The sequence below is a fragment of the Euprymna scolopes genome, chromosome 6, assembly GCF_053919585.1.
Source record: "Euprymna scolopes isolate OS-2025 chromosome 6, ASM5391958v1, whole genome shotgun sequence".
NCBI classification, from domain to species: Eukaryota; Metazoa; Mollusca; class Cephalopoda; order Sepiida; family Sepiolidae; genus Euprymna; species Euprymna scolopes.
Window position 1 is genome coordinate 14,280,594 of NC_136487.1, and position 15,674 is coordinate 14,296,267.

Genomic DNA, 15,674 nt, shown 5'->3' on the forward strand with positions numbered 1-15,674 from the left:
CTTCAATGGCAATTAATGCAATCCTGGTTTTACAATGAATTATTATTCTGAGACGTTATTGTAATGTACAATATTAAATTTTGTGTACGGTCCAGATTCATAAGTATTTTAAGAATGCAATAATAAGAGAGGTTAGCTTACGGCCTTGTGGCGCAATGGTAGCGCGTCTGACTCCAGATCAGAAGGTTACGTGTTCGGATCACGTCGATGTCAAAAGCGTTCCCTTTTATTTGAAGGATGCCATTTATTTTATAAATGTATCATCAAAGATTATAAGTCTTCAATGGCAATTAATGCAATCCTGGTTTTACAATGAATTATTATTCTGAGATGTTACTGTAATGTACAATATTAAATTTTTGGTACGGTACAGATTCATAAGTATTTTAAGAATGCAATAATAAGAGTGGTTAGCTTACGGCTTTGTGGCGCAATGGTAGCGCGTCTGACTCCAGATCAGAAGGTTACGTGTTCGAATCACGTCGGGGTCAAAAGCGTTCCCTTTTTTTTGAAGGATGCCATTTATTTTATAAATGTATCATCAAGGATTATCAGTCTTCAATGGCAATTAATGCAATCCTGGTTTTACAATGAATTATTATTCTGAGACGTTATTGTAATGTACAATATTAAATTTTTTGTACGGTACAGATTCATAAGTATTTTAAGAATGCAATAATAAGAGTGGTTGGCTTACGGCCTTGTGGCGCAATGGTAGCGCGTCTGACTCCAGACAAGAAGGTTACGTGTTCGAATCACGTCGGGGTCAAAAGCGTTCCCTTTTATTTGAAGGATGCCATTTATTTTATAAATGTATCATCAAAGATTATCAGTCTTCAATGGCAATTAATGCAATCCTGGTTTTACAATGAATTATTATTCTGAGACGTTATTGTAATGTACAATATTAAATTTTTTGTACGGTACAGATTCATAAGTATTTTAAGAATGCAATAATAATAGTGGGTGGCTTACGGCCTTGTGGCGCAATGGTAGCGCGTCTGACTCCAGATCAGAAGGTTACGTGTTCGAATCACGTCGGGGTCAAAAGCTTTCCTTTTTATTTGAAGGATGCAATTTATTTTATAAATGTATCATCAAAGATTATAAGTCTTCAATGGCAATTAATGCAATCCTGGTTTTACAATGAATTATTATTCTGAGACGTTATTGTAATGTACAATATTAAATTTTTTGTACGGTACAGATTCATAAGTATTTTAAGAATGCAATAATAAGAGCGGTTGGCTTACGGCCTTCTGGCGCAATGGTAGCGCGTCTGACTCCAGATCAGAAGGTTACGTGTTCGAATCACGTCGGGGTCAAAAGCGTTCCCTTTTATTTGAAGGATGCCATTTATTTTATAAATGTATCATCAAAGATTATAAGTCTTCAATGGCAATTAATGCAATCCTGGTTTTACAATGAATTATTATTCTGAGACGTTATTGTAATGTACAATATTAAATTTTTTGTACGGTACAGATTCATAAGTATTTTAAGAATGCAATAATAAGAGTGGTTGGCTTACGGCCTTGTGGCGCAATGGTAGCGCGTCTGACTCCAGATCAGAAGGTTACGTGTTCGAATCACGTCGGGGTCAAAAGCGTTCCCTTTTATTTGAAGGATGCCATTTATTTTATAAATGTATCATCAAAGATTATAAGTCTTCAATGGCAATTAATGCAATCCTGGTTTTACAAAGAATTATTATTCTGAGACGTTATTGTAATGTACAATATTAAATTTTTTGTACGGTACAGATTCATAAGTATTTTAAGAATGCAATAATAAGAGTGGTTGGCTTACGGCCTTGTGGCGCAATGGTAGCGAGTCTGACTCCAGATCAGAAGGTTACGTGTTCGAATCACGTCGGGGTCAAAAGCGTTCACTTTTATTTGAAGGATGCCATTTATTTTATAAATGTATCATCAAAGATTATCAGTCTTCCATGGCAATTAATGCAATCCTGGTTTCACAATGAATTATTATTCTGAGACGTTATTGTAATGTACAATATTAAATTTTTTGTACGGTACAGATTCATAAGTATTTTAAGAATGCAATAATAAGAGTGGTTGGCTTACGGCCTTGTGGCGCAATGGTAGCGCGTCTGACTCCAGATCAGAAGGTTACGTGTTCGAATCACGTCGGGGTCAAAAGCGTTTCCTTTTATTTGAAGGATGCCATTTATTTTATAAATGTATCATCAAAGATTATAAGTCTTCAATGGCAATTAATGCAATCCTGGTTTTACAATGAATTATTATTCTTGGACGTTATTGTAATGTACAATATTAAATTTTTTGTACGGTACAGATTCATAAGTATTTTAAGAATGCAATAATAAGAGTGGTTGGCTTACGGCCTTGTGGCGCAATGGTAGCGAGTCTGACTCCAGATCAGAAGGTTACGTGTTCGAATCACGTCGGGGTCAAAAGCGTTCCCTTTTATTTGAAGGATGCCATTTGTTTTATAAATGTATCATCAACGATTATCAGTCTTCAATGGCAATTAATGCAATCCTGGTTGTACAATGAATTATTATTCTGCGATGTTACTGTAATGTACAATATTAAATTTTTTGTACGGTACAGATTCATAAGTATTTTAAGAATGCAATAATAAGAGTGGTTAGCTTACGGCCTTGTGGCGCAATGGTAGCGCGTCTGACTCCAGATCAGAAGGTTACGTGTTCGAATCACGTCGGGGTCAAAAGCGTTCCCTTTTATTTGAAGGATGCCATTTATTTTATAAATGTATCATCAAAGATTATCAGTCTTCAATGGTAATTAATGCAATCCTGGTTTTACAATGAATTATTATTCTGAGATGTTACTGTAATGTACAATATTAAATTTTTTGTACGGTACAGATTCATAAGTATTTTAAGAATGCAATAATAAGAGTGGTTGGCTTACGGCCTTGTGGCGCAATGGTAGCGCGTCTGACTCCAGATCAGAAGGTTACGTGTTCGAATCACGTCGGGGTCAAGAGCGTTCCCTTTTATTTAAAGGATGCCATTTATTTTATAAATGTATCATCAAAGATTATAAGTCTTCAATGGCAATTAATGCAATCCTGGTTTTACAATGAATTATTATTCTGAGATGTTATTGTAATGTACAATATTAAATTTTTTGTACGGTACAGATTCATAAGTATTTTAAGAATGCAATAATAAGAGTGGTTGGCTAACGGCCTTTTGGCGCAATGGTAGCGCGGCTTACTCCAGATCAGAAGGTTACGTGTTCTAACGACGTCGGGGTCAAAAGCGTTCCCTTTTATTTGAAGGATACCATTTATTTTAGAAATGTACCATCAAAGATTATAAGTCTTCAATGGCAATTAATGCAATCCTGGTTTTACAATGAATTATTATTCTGAGACGTTATTGTAATGTACAATATTAAATTTTTTGTACGGTACAGATTCATAAGTATTTTAAGAATGCAATAATAAGAGTGGTTGGCTTACGGCCTTGTGGCGCAATGGTAGCGCGTCTGACTCCAGATCAGAAGGTTACGTGTTCGAATCACGTCGGGGTCAAGAGCGTTCCCTTTTATTTAAAGGATGCCATTTATTTTATAAATGTATCATCAAAGATTATAAGTCTTCAATGGCAATTAATGCAATCCTGGTTTTACAATGAATTATTATTCTGAGATGTTATTGTAATGTACAATATTAAATTTTTTGTACGGTACAGATTCATAAGTATTTTAAGAATGCAATAATAAGAGTGGTTGGCTTACGGCCTTTTGGCGCAATGGTAGCGCGGCTTACTCCAGATCAGAAGGTTACGTGTTCTAACGACGTCGGGGTCAAAAGCGTTCCCTTTTATTTGAAGGATACCATTTATTTTAGAAATGTACCATCAAAGATTATAAGTCTTCAATGGCAATTAATGCAATCCTGGTTTTACAATGAATTATTATTCTGAGACGTTATTGTAATGTACAATATTAAATTTTTTGTACGGTACAGATTCATAAGTATTTTAAGAATGCAATAATAAGAGTGGTTGGCTTACGGCCTTGTGGCGCAATGGTAGCGCGTCTGACTCCAGATCAGAAGGTTACGTGTTCGAATCACGTCGGGGTCAAAAGCGTTCCCTTTTATTTGAAGGATGCCATTTATTTTATAAATGTATCATCAAAGATTATAAGTCTTCAATGGCAATTAATGCAATCCTGGTTTTACAATGAATTATTATTCTGAGACGTTATTGTAATGTACAATATTAAATTTTTTGTACGGTACAGATTCATAAGTATTTTAAGAATGCAATAATAAGAGTGGTTGGCTTACGGCTTTGTGGCGCAATGCTAGCGCGTCTGACTCCAGATCAGAAGGTTACGTGTTCGAATCACGTCGGGGTCAAAAGCGTTCCCTTTTATTTGAAGGATGCCATTTATTTTTTTAATGTATCATCAAAGATTATAAGTCTTAAATGGCAATTAATGCAATCCTGGTTTTACAATGAATTATTATTCTGAGATTTTATTGTAATGTACAATATTAAATTTTTTGTACGGTACAGATTCATAAGTATTTTAAGAATGCAATAATAAGAGTGGTTGGCTTACGGCCTTTTGGCGCAATGGTAGCGTTGCTTACTCCAGATCAGAAGGTTACGTGTTCTAACCACGTCGGGGTCAAAAGCGTTCCCTTTTATTTGAAGGATGCCATTTATTTTAGAAATGTACCATCAAAGATTATAAGTCTTCAATGGCAATTAATGCAATCCTGGTTTTACAATGAATTATTATTCTGAGACGTTATTGTAATGTACAATATTAAATTTTTTGTACGGTACAGATTCATAAGTATTTTAAGAATGCAATAATAAGAGTGGTTGGCTTACGGCCTTGTGGCGCAATGGTAGCGCGTCTGACTCCAGATCAGAAGGTTACGTGTTCGAATCACGTCGGGGTCAAAAGCGTTCCCTTTTATTTGAAGGATGCCATTTATTTTATAAATGTATCATCAAAGATTATAAGTCTTCAATGGCAATTAATGCAATCCTGGTTTTACAATGAATTATTATTCTGAGACGTTATTGTAATGTACAATATTAAATCTTTCGTACGGTACAGATTCATAAGTATTTTAAGAATGCAATAATACGAGTGGTGGGCTTACGGCCTTGTGGCGCAATGGTAGCGCGTCTGACTCCAGATCAGAAGGTTACGTGTTCGAATCACGTCGGGGTCAAAAGCGTTCCCTTTTATTTGAAGGATGCCATTTATTTTATAAATGTATCATCAAAGATTATAAGTCTTCAATGGCAATTAATGCAATCCTGGTTTTACAATGAATTATTATTCTGAGACGTTATTGTAATGTACAATATTAAATTTTTTGTACGGTACAGATTCATAAGTATTTTAAGAATGCAATAATAAGAGTGGTTGGCTTACGGCTTTGTGGCGCAATGCTAGCGCGTCTGACTCCAGATCAGAAGGTTACGTGTTCGAATCACGTCGGGGTCAAAAGCGTTCCCTTTTATTTGAAGGATGCCATTTATTTTTTTAATGTATCATCAAAGATTATAAGTCTTCAATGGCAATTAATGCAATCCTGGTTTTACAATGAATTATTATTCTGAGATTTTATTGTAATGTACAATATTAAATTTTTTGTACGGTACAGATTCATAAGTATTTTAAGAATGCAATAATAATAGTGGTTGGCTTACGGCCTTTTGGCGCAATGGTAGCGTTGCTTACTCCAGATCAGAAGGTTACGTGTTCTAACCACGTCGGGGTCAAAAGCGTTCCCTTTTATTTGAAGGATGCCATTTATTTTAGAAATGTACCATCAAAGATTATAAGTCTTCAATGGCAATTAATGCAATCCTGGTTTTACAATGAATTATTATTCTGAGACGTTATTGTAATGTACAATATTAAATTTTTTGTACGGTACAGATTCATAAGTATTTTAAGAATGCAATAATAAGAGTGGTTGGCTTACGGCCTTGTGGCGCAATGTTAGCGCGTCTGACTCCAGATCAGAAGGTTACGTGTTCGAATCACGTCGGGGTCAAAAGCGTTCCCTTTTATTTGAAGGATGCCATTTATTTTATAAATGTATCATCAAAGATTATAAGTCTTCAATGGCAATTAATGCAATCCTGGTTTTACAATGAATTATTATTCTGAGACGTTATTGTAATGTACAATATTAAATCTTTCGTACGGTACAGATTCATAAGTATTTTAAGAATGCAATAATACGAGTGGTGGGCTTACGGCCTTGTGGCGCAATGGTAGCGCTTCTTACTCCAGATCAGAAGGTTACGTGTTCGAATCACGTCGGGGTCAAAAGCGTTCCCTTTTATTTGAAGGATGCCATTTATTTTATAAATGTATCATCAAAGATTATAAGTCTTCCATTGCAATTAATGCAATCCTGGTTTTACAATGAATTATTATTCTGAGACGTTATTGTAATGTACAATATTAAATTTTTTGTACGGTACAGATTCATAAGTATTTTAAGAATGCAATAATAAGAGTGGTTGGCTTCCGGCCTTGTGGCGCAATGGTAGCGCGTCTGACTCCAGATCAGAAGGTTACGTGTTCGAATCACGTCGGGGTCAAAAGCGTTCCCTTTTATTTGAAGGATGCCATTTATTTTATAAATGTATCATCAAAGATTATAAGTCTTCAATGGCAATTAATGCAATCCTGGTTTTACAATGAATTATTATTCTGAGACGTTATTGTAATGTACAATATTAAATTTTTTGTACGGTAGAGATTCATAAGTATTTTAAGAATGCAATAATAAGAGTGGTTGGCTTACGGCCTTGTGGCGCAATGGTAGCGCGTCTGACTCCAGATCGGAAGGTTACGTGTTCGAATCACGTCGGGGTCAACAGCGTTCCCTTTTATTTGAAGGATGCCATTTATTTTATAAATGTATCATCAAAGATTATAAGTCTTCAATGGCAATTAATGCAATCCTGGTTTTACAATGAATTATTATTCTGAGATATTATTGTAATGTACAATATTAAATTTTTTGTACGGTACAGATTCATAAGTATTTTAAGAATGCAATAATAAGAGTGGTTGGCTTACGGCCGTTTGGCGCAATGGTAGCGCGGCTTACTCCATATCAGAAGATTACGTGTTCTAACCACGTCGGGGTCAAAAGCGTTCACTTTTATTTGAAGGATGCCATTTATTTTAGAAATGTACCATCAAAGATTATAAGTCTTCAATGGCAATTAATGCAATCCTGGTTTTACAATGAATTATTATTCTGAGACGTTATTGTAATGTACAATATTAAATTTTTTGTACGGTACAGATTCATAAGTATTTTAAGAATGCAATAATAAGAGTGGTTGGCTTACGGCCTTGTGGCGCAATGGTAGCGCGTCTGACTCCAGATCAGAAAGTTACGTGTTCGAATCACGTCGGGGTCAAAAGCGTTCCCTTTTATTTGAAGGATGCCATTTATTTTATAAATGTATCATCAAAGATTATAAGTCTTCAATGGCAATTAATGCAATCCTGGTTTTACAATGAATTATTATTCTGAGACGTTATTGTAATGTACAATATTAAATCTTTCGTACGGTACAGATTCATAAGTATTTTAAGAATGCAATAATACGAGTGGTGGGCTTACGGCCTTGTGGCGCAATGGTAGCGCTTCTTACTCCAGATCAGAAGGTTACGTGTTCGAATCACGTCGGGGTCAAAAGCGTTCCCTTTTATTTGAAGGATGCCATTTATTTTAGAAATGTATCATCAAAGATTATAAGTCTTCAATGGCAATTAATGCAATCCTGGTTTTACAATGAATTATTATTCTGAGACGTTGTTGTAATGTACAATATTAAATTTTTTGTAGGGTACAGATTCATAAGTATTTTAAGAATGCAATAATAAGAGTGGTTGGCTTACGGCCTTGTGGCGCAATGGTAGCGCGTCTGACTCCAGATCAGAAGGTTACGTGTTCGAATCACGTCGGGGTCAAATGCGTTCTCTTTTATTTGAAGGATGCCATTTATTTTATAAATGTATCATCAAAGATTATAAGTCTTCAATGGCAATTAATGCAATCCTGGTTTTACAATGAATTATTATTCTGAGACGTTATTGTAATGTACAATATTAAATTTTTTGTAGGGTACAGATTCATAAGTATTTTAAGAATGCAATAATAAGAGTGGTTGGCTTACGGCCTTTTGGCGCAATGGTAGCGCGTCTGACTCCAGATCAGAAGGTTACGTGTTCGAATCACGTCGGGGTAAAAAGCGTTCCCTTTTATTTGAAGGATGCCATTTATTTTATAAATGTATCATCAAAGATTATCAGTCTTCAATGGCAATTAATGCAATCCTGGTTTTACAATGAATTATTATTCTGAGACGTTATTGTAATGTACAATATTAAATTTTTTGTACGGTACAGATTCATAAGTATTTTAAGAATGCAATAATAAGAGTGGTTGGCTTACGGCCTTGTGGCGCAATGGTAGCGCGTCTGACTCCAGATCAGAAGGTTACGTGTTCGGATCACGTCGGGGTCAAATGCGTTCTCTTCTATTTGAAGGATGCCATTTATTTTATAAATGTATCATCAAAGATTATAAGTCTTCAATGGCAATTAATGCAATCCTGGTTTTACAATGAATTATTATTCTGAGACGTTATTGTAATGTACAATATTAAATTTTTTGTACGGTACAGATTCATAAGTATTTTAAGAATGCAATAATAAGAGTGGTTGGGTTACGGCCTTGTGGCGCAATGGTGGCGCGTCTGACTCCAGATCAGAAGGTTACGTGTTCGAATCACGTCGGGGTCAAAAGCGTTCCCTTTTGTTTGAAGGATGCTATTTATTTTATAAATGTATCATCAAAGATTATAAGTCTTCAATGACAATTAATGCAATCCTGGTTTTACAATGAATTATTATTCTGAGACGTTGTTGTAATGTACAATATTAAATTTTTTGTACGGTACAGATTCATAAGTATTTTAAGAATGCAATAATAAGAGAGGTCAGCTTACGGCTTTGTGGCGCAATGGTAGCGCGTCTGACTCCAGATCAGAAGGTTACGTGTTCGAATCACGTCGGGGTCAAAAGCGTTCCCGTTGTTTTGAAGGATGCCATTTATTTTATAAATATATCATCAAAGATTATCAGTCTTCAATGGCAATTAATGCAATCCTGGTTTTACAATGAATTATTATTCTGAGATGTTACTGTAATGTACAATATTAAATTTTTTGTACGGTACAGATTCATAAGTATTTTAAGAATGCAATAATGAGAGTGTTTGGCTTACGGCCTAGTGGCGCAATGGTAGCGCGTCTGACTCCAAATCAGAAGGTTACGTCTTCGAATCACGTCGGGGTCAAAAGCGTTCCCTTTTATTTGAAGGATGCCATTTATTTTATAAACGTATCATCAAAGATTATCAGTCTTCAATGGCAATTAATGCAATCCTGGTTTTAGAATGAATTATTATTCTGAGACGTTATTGTAATGTACAATATTAAATTTTTTGTACGCTACAGATTCATAAGTATTTTAAGAATGCAATAATAAGAGAGGTTTGCTTACGGCTTTGTGGCGCAATGCTAGCGCGTCTGACTCCAGATCAGAAGGTTACGTGTTCGGATAACGTCGGGGTCAAATGCGTTCTCTTTTATTTGAAGGATGCCATTTATTTTATAAATGTATCATCAAAGATTATAAGTCTTCAATGGCAATTAATGCAATCCTGGTTTTACAATGAATTATTATTCTGAGACGTTATTGTAATGTACAATATTAAATTTTTTGTACGGTACAGATTCATAAGTATTTTAAGAATGCAATAATAAGAGAGGTTAGCTTACGGCCTTGTGGCGCAATGGTAGCGCGTCTGACTCCAGATCAGAAGGTTACGTGTTCGGATCACGTCGGGGTCAAAAGCGTTCCCTTTTCTTTCAAGGAGACCATTTATTTTATAAATGTATCATCAAAGATTATAAGTCTTCAATGGCAATTAATGCAATCCTGGTTTTACAATGAATTATTATTCTGAGACGTTATTGTTATGTACAATATTAAATTTTTTGTACGGTAAAAATTCACAAGTATTTTAAGAATGCAATAATAAGAGTGGTTGGCTTACGGCCTTGTGGCGCAATGGTAGCGCGTCTGACTCCAGATACGAAGGTTACGTGTTCGAATCACGTCGGGGTCAAAAGCGTTCCCTTTTATTTGAAGGATGCCATTTATTTTAGAAATATATCATCAAAGATTATCAGTCTTCAATGGCAACTAATGCAATCCTGGTTTTACAATGAATTATTATTCTGAGACGTTATTGTAATGTACAATATTAAATTTTTTGTACGGTACAGATTCATAAGTATTTTAAGAATGCAATAATAAGAGTGGTTTGCTTACGGCCTTGTGGCGCAATGGTAGCGCGTCTGACTCCAGATCGGAAGGTTACGTGTTCGAATCACCTCCGGTCAAAAGCGTTCCCTTTTATTTGAAGGATGCCATTTATTTTATAAATGTATCATCAAAGATTATAAGTCTTCAATGGCAATTAATGCAATCCTGGTTTTACAATGAATTATTACTCTTAGACGTTATTGTAATGTACAATATTAAATTTTTTGTACGGTACAGATTCATAAGTATTTTAAGAATGCCATAATAAGAGTGGTTGGCTTACGGGCCTTGTGGCGCAATGGTAGCGCGTCTGACTCCAGATCGGAAGGTTACGTGTTCGAATAACCTCCGGTCAAAAGCGTTCCCTTTTATTTGAAGGATGCCATTTATTTTATAAATGTATCATCAAAGATTATAAGTCTTCAATGGCAATTAATGCAATCCTGGTTTTACAAAGAATTATTACTCTGAGACGTTATTGTAATGTACAATATTAATTTTTTTGTACGGTACAGATTCATAAGTATTTTAAGAATGCAATAATAAGAGTGGTTGGCTTACGGCCTTGTGGCGCAATGGTAGCGCGTCTGACTCCAGATCGGAAGGTTACGTGTTCGAATCACCTCCGGTCAAAAGCGTTCCCTTTTATTTGAAGGATGCCATTTATTTTATAAATGTATCATCAAAGATTATAAGTCTTCAATGGCAATTAATGCAATCCTGGTTTTACAATGAATTATTACTCTGAGACGTTATTGTAATGTACAATATTAAATTTTTTGTACGGTACAGATTCATAAGTATTTTAAGAATGCAATAATAAGAGTGGTTGGCTTACGGCCTTGTGGCGCAATGGTAGCGCGTCTGACTCCAGATCGGAAGGTTACGTGTTCGAATCACCTCCGGTCAAAAGCGTTCCCTTTTATTTGAAGGATGCCATTTATTTTATAAATGTATCATCAAAGATTATAAGTCTTCAATGGCAATTAATGCAATCCTGGTTTTACAATGAATTATTACTCTGAGACGTTATTGTAATGTACAATATTAAATTTTTTGTACGGTACAGATTCATAAGTATTTTAAGAATGCAATAATAAGAGTGGTTGGCTTACGGCCTTGTGGCGCAATGGTAGCGCGTCTGACTCCAGATCGGAAGGTTACGTGTTCGAATCACCTCCGGTCAAAAGCGTTCCCTTTTATTTGAAGGATGCCATTTATTTTATAAATGTATCATCAAAGATTATAAGTCTTCAATGGCAATTAATGCAATCCTGGTTTTACAATGAATTATTACTCTGAGACGTTATTGTAATGTACAATATTAAATTTTTTGTACGGTACAGATTCATAAGTATTTTAAGAATGCAATAATAAGAGTGGTTGGCTTACGGCCTTGTGGCGCAATGGTAGCGCGTCTGACTCCAGATCGGAAGGTTACGTGTTCGAATCACCTCCGGTCAAAAGCGTTCCCTTTTATTTGAAGGATGCCATTTATTTTATAAATGTATCATCAAAGATTATAAGTCTTCAATGGCAATTAATGCAATCCTGGTTTTACAATGAATTATTACTCTGAGACGTTATTGTAATGTACAATATTAAATTTTTTGTACGGTACAGATTCATAAGTATTTTAAGAATGCAATAATAAGAGTGGTTGGCTTACGGCATTGTGGCGCAATGGTAGCGCGTCTGACTCCAGATCAGAAGGTTACGTGTTCGAATCACGTCGGGGTCAAAAGCGTTCCCTTTTTTTTGAAGGATGCCATTTATTTTATAAATGTATCATCAAAGATTATAAGTCTTCAATGGCAATTAATGCAATCCTGGTTTTACAATGAATTATTATTCTGAGATGTTACTGTAATGTACAATATTAAATATTTTGTACGGTACAGATTAATAAGTATTTTAAGAATGCAATAATAAGAGTGGTTGGCTTACGGCCTTGTGGCGCAATATTAGCGCGTCTGACTCCAGATCAGAAGGTTACGTGTTCGAATCACGTCGGGGTCAAATGCGTTCTCTTCTATTTGAAGGATGCCATTTATTTTATAAATGTATCATCAAAGATTATAAGTCTTCAATGGCAATTAATGCAATCCTGGTTTTACAATGAATTATTATTCTGAGACGTTATTGTAATGTACAATATTAAATTTTTTGTACGGTACAGATTCATAAGTATTTTAAGAATGCAATAATAAGAGAGGTTAGCTTACGGCCTTGTGGCGCAATGGTAGCGCGTCTGACTCCAGATCAGAAGGTTACGTGTTCGAATCACGTCGGGGTCAAAAGCGTTCCCTTTTATTTGAAGGATGCCATTTATTTTATAAATGTATCATCAAAGATTATCAGTCTTCAATGGCAATTAATGCAATCCTGGTTTTACAATGAATTATTATTCTGAGATGTTACTGTAATGTACAATATTAAATTTTTTGTACGGTACAGATTCATAAGTATTTTAAGAATGCAATAATAAGAGTGGTTGGCTGACGGCCTTGTGGCGCAATGGTAGCGCGTCTGACTCCAGATCAGAAGGTTACGTCTTCGAATCACAACGGGGTCAAAAGCGTTCCCTTTTATTTGAAGGATGCCATTTATTTTATAAACGTATCATCAAAGATTATCAGTCTTCAATGGCAATTAATCCAATCCTGGTTTTACAATGAATTATTATTCTGAGACGTTATTGTAATGTACAATATTAAATTTTTTATACGGTACAGATTCATAAGTATTTTAAGAATGCAATAATAAGGGAGGTTAGCTTACGGCTTTGTGGCGCAATGCTAGCGCGTCTGACTCCAGATCAGAAGGTTACGTGTTCGAGTCACGTCGGGTTCAAATGCGTTCTCTTTTATTTGAAGGATGCCATTTATTTTATAAATGTATCATCAAAGATTATCAGTCTTCCATGGCAATTAATGCAATCCTGGTTTTACAATGAATTATTATTCTGAGATGTTACTGTAATGTACAATATTAAATTTTTTGTACGGAACAGATTCATAAGTATTTTAAGAATGCAATAATAAGAGTGGTTGGCTTACGGCCTTGTGGCGCAATGGTAGCGAGTCTGACTCCAGATCAGAAGGTTCCGTGTTCGAATCACGTCGGGGTCAAAAGCGTTCCCTTTTATTTGAAGGATGCCATTTATTTTATAAATGTATCATCAAAGTTTATCAGTCTTCCATTGCAATTAATGCAATCCTGGTTTTACAATGAATTATTATTCTGAGATGTTACTGTAATGTACAATATTAAATTTTTTGTACGGTACACATTCATAAGTATTTTAAGAATGCAATAATAAGAGAGGTTAGCTTACGGCCTTGTTGCGCAATGGTAGCGCGTCTGACTCCAGATCAGAAGGTTACGTGTTCGGATCACATCGGGGTCAAATGCGTTCTCTTTTATTTGAAGGATACCATTTATTTTATAAATGTATCATCAAAGATTATCAGTCTTCCATGGCAATTAATGCAATCCTGGTTTTACAATGAATTATTATTCTGAAATGTTACTGTAATGTACAATATTAAATTTTTTGTACGGTACAGATTCATAAGTATTTTAAGAATGCAATAATAAGAGTGGTTGGCTTACGGCATTGTGGCGCAATGGTAGCGCGTCTGACTCCAGATCAGAAGGTTACGTGTTCGAATCACGTCGCGGTCAAATGCGTTCCCTTTTGTTTGAAGGATGCCATTTATTTTATAAATGTATCATCAAAGATTATAAGTCTTCAATGGCAATTAATGCAATCCTGGTTTTACAATGAATTATTATTCTGAGACGTTATTGTAATGTACAATATTAAATTTTTTGTACGGTACAGATTCATAAGTATTGTAAGAATGCAATAATAAGAGTTGTTGGCTTACGGCCTTGTGGCGCAATGGTAGCGCGTCTGACTCCAGATCAGAAGGTTACGTGTTCGAATCACGTCGGGGTTAAATGCGTTCCCTTTTATTTGAAGGATGCCATTTATTTTATAAATGTATCATCAAAGATTATCAGTCTTCAATGGCAATTCATGCAATCCTGGTTTTACAATGAATTATTATTCTGAGATGTTACTCTAATGTACAATATTAAATTTTTTGTACGGTACACATTAATAAGTATTTTAAGAATGCAATAATGAGAGTGGTTGGCTTACGGCCTTGTGGCGCAATGGTTGCGCGTCTGACTCCAGATCAGTAGGTTACGTGTTCGAATCACGTCGGGGTCAAAAGCGTTCCCTTTTAGTTGAAGGATGCCATTTATTTTATAAATGTGTCATCAAAGATTATCAGTCTTCAATGGCAATTAATGCAATCCTGGTTTTACAATGAATTATTATTCTGAGATGTTATTGTAATGTAAAATATTAAATTTTTTGTACGGTACAGATTCATAAGTATTTTAAGAATGCAATAATAAGAGTGGTTGGCTTACGGCCTTTTGGCGCAATGGTAGCGCGTCTGACTCCAGATATGAAGGTTACGTCTTCGAATCACGTCGGGGTCAAATGCGTTCCCTTTTATTTAAAGGATGCCATTTATTTTATAAATGTATCATCAAAGATTATAAGTCTTCCATGGCAATTAATGCAATCCTGGTTTTACAATGAATTATTATTCTGAGACGTTATTGTAATGTACAATATTAAATCTTTCGTACGGTACAGATTCATAAGTATTTTAAGAATGGAATAATACAAGTGGTTGGCTTACGGCCTTTTGGCGCAATGGTAGCGCGTCTGACTCCAGATCAGAAGGTTACGTGTTCGAATCACGTCGGGGTCAAAAGCGTTCCCTTTTATTTGAAGGATGCCATTTATTTTATAAATATATCATCAAAGATTATCAGTTTTCAATGGCAATTTATGCAATCCTGGTTTTACAATGAATTATTATTCTGAGATGTTACTGTAATGTACAATATTAAATTTTTTGTACGGTACAGATTCATAAGTATTTTTAGAATGCAATAATGAGAGCGGTTGGCTTACGGCCTTGTGGCGCAATGGTAGCGCGTCTGACTCCAGATCGGAAGGTTACGTGTTCGAATCACCTCCGGTCAAAAGCGTTCCCTTTTATTTGAAGGATGCCATTTATTTTATAAATGTATCATCAAAGATTATAAGTCTTCAATGGCAATTAATGCAATCCTGGTTTTACAATGAATTATTACTCTTAGACGTTATTGTAATGTACAATATTAAATTTTTTGTACGGTACAGATTCATAAGTATTTTAA

At 35.2% G+C, this 15,674-nt stretch overlaps 39 non-coding genes across 39 annotated transcripts; all 39 read left to right on the forward strand.

Annotated features, from left to right (window-relative positions):
• The first annotated feature begins 141 nt into the window (after positions 1-141).
• Positions 142-213, forward strand: Trnaw-cca (transfer RNA tryptophan (anticodon CCA)). The gene has a single exon. It is a non-coding gene; the product is annotated as a tRNA-Trp (tRNA).
• A 206-nt stretch (positions 214-419) lies between these two features.
• On the forward strand, positions 420-491 carry Trnaw-cca (transfer RNA tryptophan (anticodon CCA)). The gene has a single exon. It is a non-coding gene; the product is annotated as a tRNA-Trp (tRNA).
• A 206-nt stretch (positions 492-697) lies between these two features.
• On the forward strand, positions 698-769 carry Trnaw-cca (transfer RNA tryptophan (anticodon CCA)). The gene has a single exon. It is a non-coding gene; the product is annotated as a tRNA-Trp (tRNA).
• Positions 770-975: 206 nt separating this feature from the next.
• Positions 976-1,047, forward strand: Trnaw-cca (transfer RNA tryptophan (anticodon CCA)). The gene has a single exon. It is a non-coding gene; the product is annotated as a tRNA-Trp (tRNA).
• A 206-nt stretch (positions 1,048-1,253) lies between these two features.
• On the forward strand, positions 1,254-1,325 carry Trnaw-cca (transfer RNA tryptophan (anticodon CCA)). Its single transcript has one exon. It is a non-coding gene; the product is annotated as a tRNA-Trp (tRNA).
• A 206-nt stretch (positions 1,326-1,531) lies between these two features.
• Trnaw-cca (transfer RNA tryptophan (anticodon CCA)) lies at positions 1,532-1,603 on the forward strand. The gene has a single exon. It is a non-coding gene; the product is annotated as a tRNA-Trp (tRNA).
• A 206-nt stretch (positions 1,604-1,809) lies between these two features.
• Positions 1,810-1,881, forward strand: Trnaw-cca (transfer RNA tryptophan (anticodon CCA)). The gene has a single exon. It is a non-coding gene; the product is annotated as a tRNA-Trp (tRNA).
• Positions 1,882-2,087: 206 nt separating this feature from the next.
• On the forward strand, positions 2,088-2,159 carry Trnaw-cca (transfer RNA tryptophan (anticodon CCA)). The gene has a single exon. It is a non-coding gene; the product is annotated as a tRNA-Trp (tRNA).
• A 206-nt stretch (positions 2,160-2,365) lies between these two features.
• On the forward strand, positions 2,366-2,437 carry Trnaw-cca (transfer RNA tryptophan (anticodon CCA)). The gene has a single exon. It is a non-coding gene; the product is annotated as a tRNA-Trp (tRNA).
• Positions 2,438-2,643: 206 nt separating this feature from the next.
• On the forward strand, positions 2,644-2,715 carry Trnaw-cca (transfer RNA tryptophan (anticodon CCA)). Its single transcript has one exon. It is a non-coding gene; the product is annotated as a tRNA-Trp (tRNA).
• Positions 2,716-2,921: 206 nt separating this feature from the next.
• Positions 2,922-2,993, forward strand: Trnaw-cca (transfer RNA tryptophan (anticodon CCA)). Its single transcript has one exon. It is a non-coding gene; the product is annotated as a tRNA-Trp (tRNA).
• Positions 2,994-3,477: 484 nt separating this feature from the next.
• Trnaw-cca (transfer RNA tryptophan (anticodon CCA)) lies at positions 3,478-3,549 on the forward strand. The gene has a single exon. It is a non-coding gene; the product is annotated as a tRNA-Trp (tRNA).
• A 484-nt stretch (positions 3,550-4,033) lies between these two features.
• Positions 4,034-4,105, forward strand: Trnaw-cca (transfer RNA tryptophan (anticodon CCA)). The gene has a single exon. It is a non-coding gene; the product is annotated as a tRNA-Trp (tRNA).
• A 206-nt stretch (positions 4,106-4,311) lies between these two features.
• Positions 4,312-4,383, forward strand: Trnaw-cca (transfer RNA tryptophan (anticodon CCA)). The gene has a single exon. It is a non-coding gene; the product is annotated as a tRNA-Trp (tRNA).
• Positions 4,384-4,867: 484 nt separating this feature from the next.
• Trnaw-cca (transfer RNA tryptophan (anticodon CCA)) lies at positions 4,868-4,939 on the forward strand. The gene has a single exon. It is a non-coding gene; the product is annotated as a tRNA-Trp (tRNA).
• Positions 4,940-5,145: 206 nt separating this feature from the next.
• Trnaw-cca (transfer RNA tryptophan (anticodon CCA)) lies at positions 5,146-5,217 on the forward strand. Its single transcript has one exon. It is a non-coding gene; the product is annotated as a tRNA-Trp (tRNA).
• Positions 5,218-5,423: 206 nt separating this feature from the next.
• Trnaw-cca (transfer RNA tryptophan (anticodon CCA)) lies at positions 5,424-5,495 on the forward strand. Its single transcript has one exon. It is a non-coding gene; the product is annotated as a tRNA-Trp (tRNA).
• A 484-nt stretch (positions 5,496-5,979) lies between these two features.
• On the forward strand, positions 5,980-6,051 carry Trnaw-cca (transfer RNA tryptophan (anticodon CCA)). The gene has a single exon. It is a non-coding gene; the product is annotated as a tRNA-Trp (tRNA).
• A 206-nt stretch (positions 6,052-6,257) lies between these two features.
• Positions 6,258-6,329, forward strand: Trnaw-cca (transfer RNA tryptophan (anticodon CCA)). The gene has a single exon. It is a non-coding gene; the product is annotated as a tRNA-Trp (tRNA).
• A 206-nt stretch (positions 6,330-6,535) lies between these two features.
• Positions 6,536-6,607, forward strand: Trnaw-cca (transfer RNA tryptophan (anticodon CCA)). The gene has a single exon. It is a non-coding gene; the product is annotated as a tRNA-Trp (tRNA).
• A 206-nt stretch (positions 6,608-6,813) lies between these two features.
• Positions 6,814-6,885, forward strand: Trnaw-cca (transfer RNA tryptophan (anticodon CCA)). Its single transcript has one exon. It is a non-coding gene; the product is annotated as a tRNA-Trp (tRNA).
• Positions 6,886-7,369: 484 nt separating this feature from the next.
• Trnaw-cca (transfer RNA tryptophan (anticodon CCA)) lies at positions 7,370-7,441 on the forward strand. The gene has a single exon. It is a non-coding gene; the product is annotated as a tRNA-Trp (tRNA).
• A 206-nt stretch (positions 7,442-7,647) lies between these two features.
• Positions 7,648-7,719, forward strand: Trnaw-cca (transfer RNA tryptophan (anticodon CCA)). The gene has a single exon. It is a non-coding gene; the product is annotated as a tRNA-Trp (tRNA).
• A 206-nt stretch (positions 7,720-7,925) lies between these two features.
• Trnaw-cca (transfer RNA tryptophan (anticodon CCA)) lies at positions 7,926-7,997 on the forward strand. Its single transcript has one exon. It is a non-coding gene; the product is annotated as a tRNA-Trp (tRNA).
• A 200-nt stretch (positions 7,998-8,197) lies between these two features.
• Positions 8,198-8,281, forward strand: Trnaw-cca (transfer RNA tryptophan (anticodon CCA)). The gene has a single exon. It is a non-coding gene; the product is annotated as a tRNA-Trp (tRNA).
• A 200-nt stretch (positions 8,282-8,481) lies between these two features.
• Trnaw-cca (transfer RNA tryptophan (anticodon CCA)) lies at positions 8,482-8,553 on the forward strand. The gene has a single exon. It is a non-coding gene; the product is annotated as a tRNA-Trp (tRNA).
• Positions 8,554-8,759: 206 nt separating this feature from the next.
• Positions 8,760-8,831, forward strand: Trnaw-cca (transfer RNA tryptophan (anticodon CCA)). The gene has a single exon. It is a non-coding gene; the product is annotated as a tRNA-Trp (tRNA).
• A 206-nt stretch (positions 8,832-9,037) lies between these two features.
• Trnaw-cca (transfer RNA tryptophan (anticodon CCA)) lies at positions 9,038-9,109 on the forward strand. The gene has a single exon. It is a non-coding gene; the product is annotated as a tRNA-Trp (tRNA).
• Positions 9,110-9,315: 206 nt separating this feature from the next.
• Trnaw-cca (transfer RNA tryptophan (anticodon CCA)) lies at positions 9,316-9,387 on the forward strand. The gene has a single exon. It is a non-coding gene; the product is annotated as a tRNA-Trp (tRNA).
• Positions 9,388-9,871: 484 nt separating this feature from the next.
• Positions 9,872-9,943, forward strand: Trnaw-cca (transfer RNA tryptophan (anticodon CCA)). Its single transcript has one exon. It is a non-coding gene; the product is annotated as a tRNA-Trp (tRNA).
• Positions 9,944-10,149: 206 nt separating this feature from the next.
• Positions 10,150-10,221, forward strand: Trnaw-cca (transfer RNA tryptophan (anticodon CCA)). The gene has a single exon. It is a non-coding gene; the product is annotated as a tRNA-Trp (tRNA).
• Positions 10,222-12,090: 1,869 nt separating this feature from the next.
• Trnaw-cca (transfer RNA tryptophan (anticodon CCA)) lies at positions 12,091-12,162 on the forward strand. Its single transcript has one exon. It is a non-coding gene; the product is annotated as a tRNA-Trp (tRNA).
• A 206-nt stretch (positions 12,163-12,368) lies between these two features.
• Positions 12,369-12,440, forward strand: Trnaw-cca (transfer RNA tryptophan (anticodon CCA)). Its single transcript has one exon. It is a non-coding gene; the product is annotated as a tRNA-Trp (tRNA).
• Positions 12,441-12,646: 206 nt separating this feature from the next.
• Trnaw-cca (transfer RNA tryptophan (anticodon CCA)) lies at positions 12,647-12,718 on the forward strand. Its single transcript has one exon. It is a non-coding gene; the product is annotated as a tRNA-Trp (tRNA).
• Positions 12,719-13,480: 762 nt separating this feature from the next.
• Trnaw-cca (transfer RNA tryptophan (anticodon CCA)) lies at positions 13,481-13,552 on the forward strand. The gene has a single exon. It is a non-coding gene; the product is annotated as a tRNA-Trp (tRNA).
• A 484-nt stretch (positions 13,553-14,036) lies between these two features.
• On the forward strand, positions 14,037-14,108 carry Trnaw-cca (transfer RNA tryptophan (anticodon CCA)). Its single transcript has one exon. It is a non-coding gene; the product is annotated as a tRNA-Trp (tRNA).
• Positions 14,109-14,314: 206 nt separating this feature from the next.
• On the forward strand, positions 14,315-14,386 carry Trnaw-cca (transfer RNA tryptophan (anticodon CCA)). Its single transcript has one exon. It is a non-coding gene; the product is annotated as a tRNA-Trp (tRNA).
• A 206-nt stretch (positions 14,387-14,592) lies between these two features.
• On the forward strand, positions 14,593-14,664 carry Trnaw-cca (transfer RNA tryptophan (anticodon CCA)). Its single transcript has one exon. It is a non-coding gene; the product is annotated as a tRNA-Trp (tRNA).
• Positions 14,665-15,148: 484 nt separating this feature from the next.
• Positions 15,149-15,220, forward strand: Trnaw-cca (transfer RNA tryptophan (anticodon CCA)). The gene has a single exon. It is a non-coding gene; the product is annotated as a tRNA-Trp (tRNA).
• The last annotated feature ends 454 nt before the right edge of the window (positions 15,221-15,674 follow it).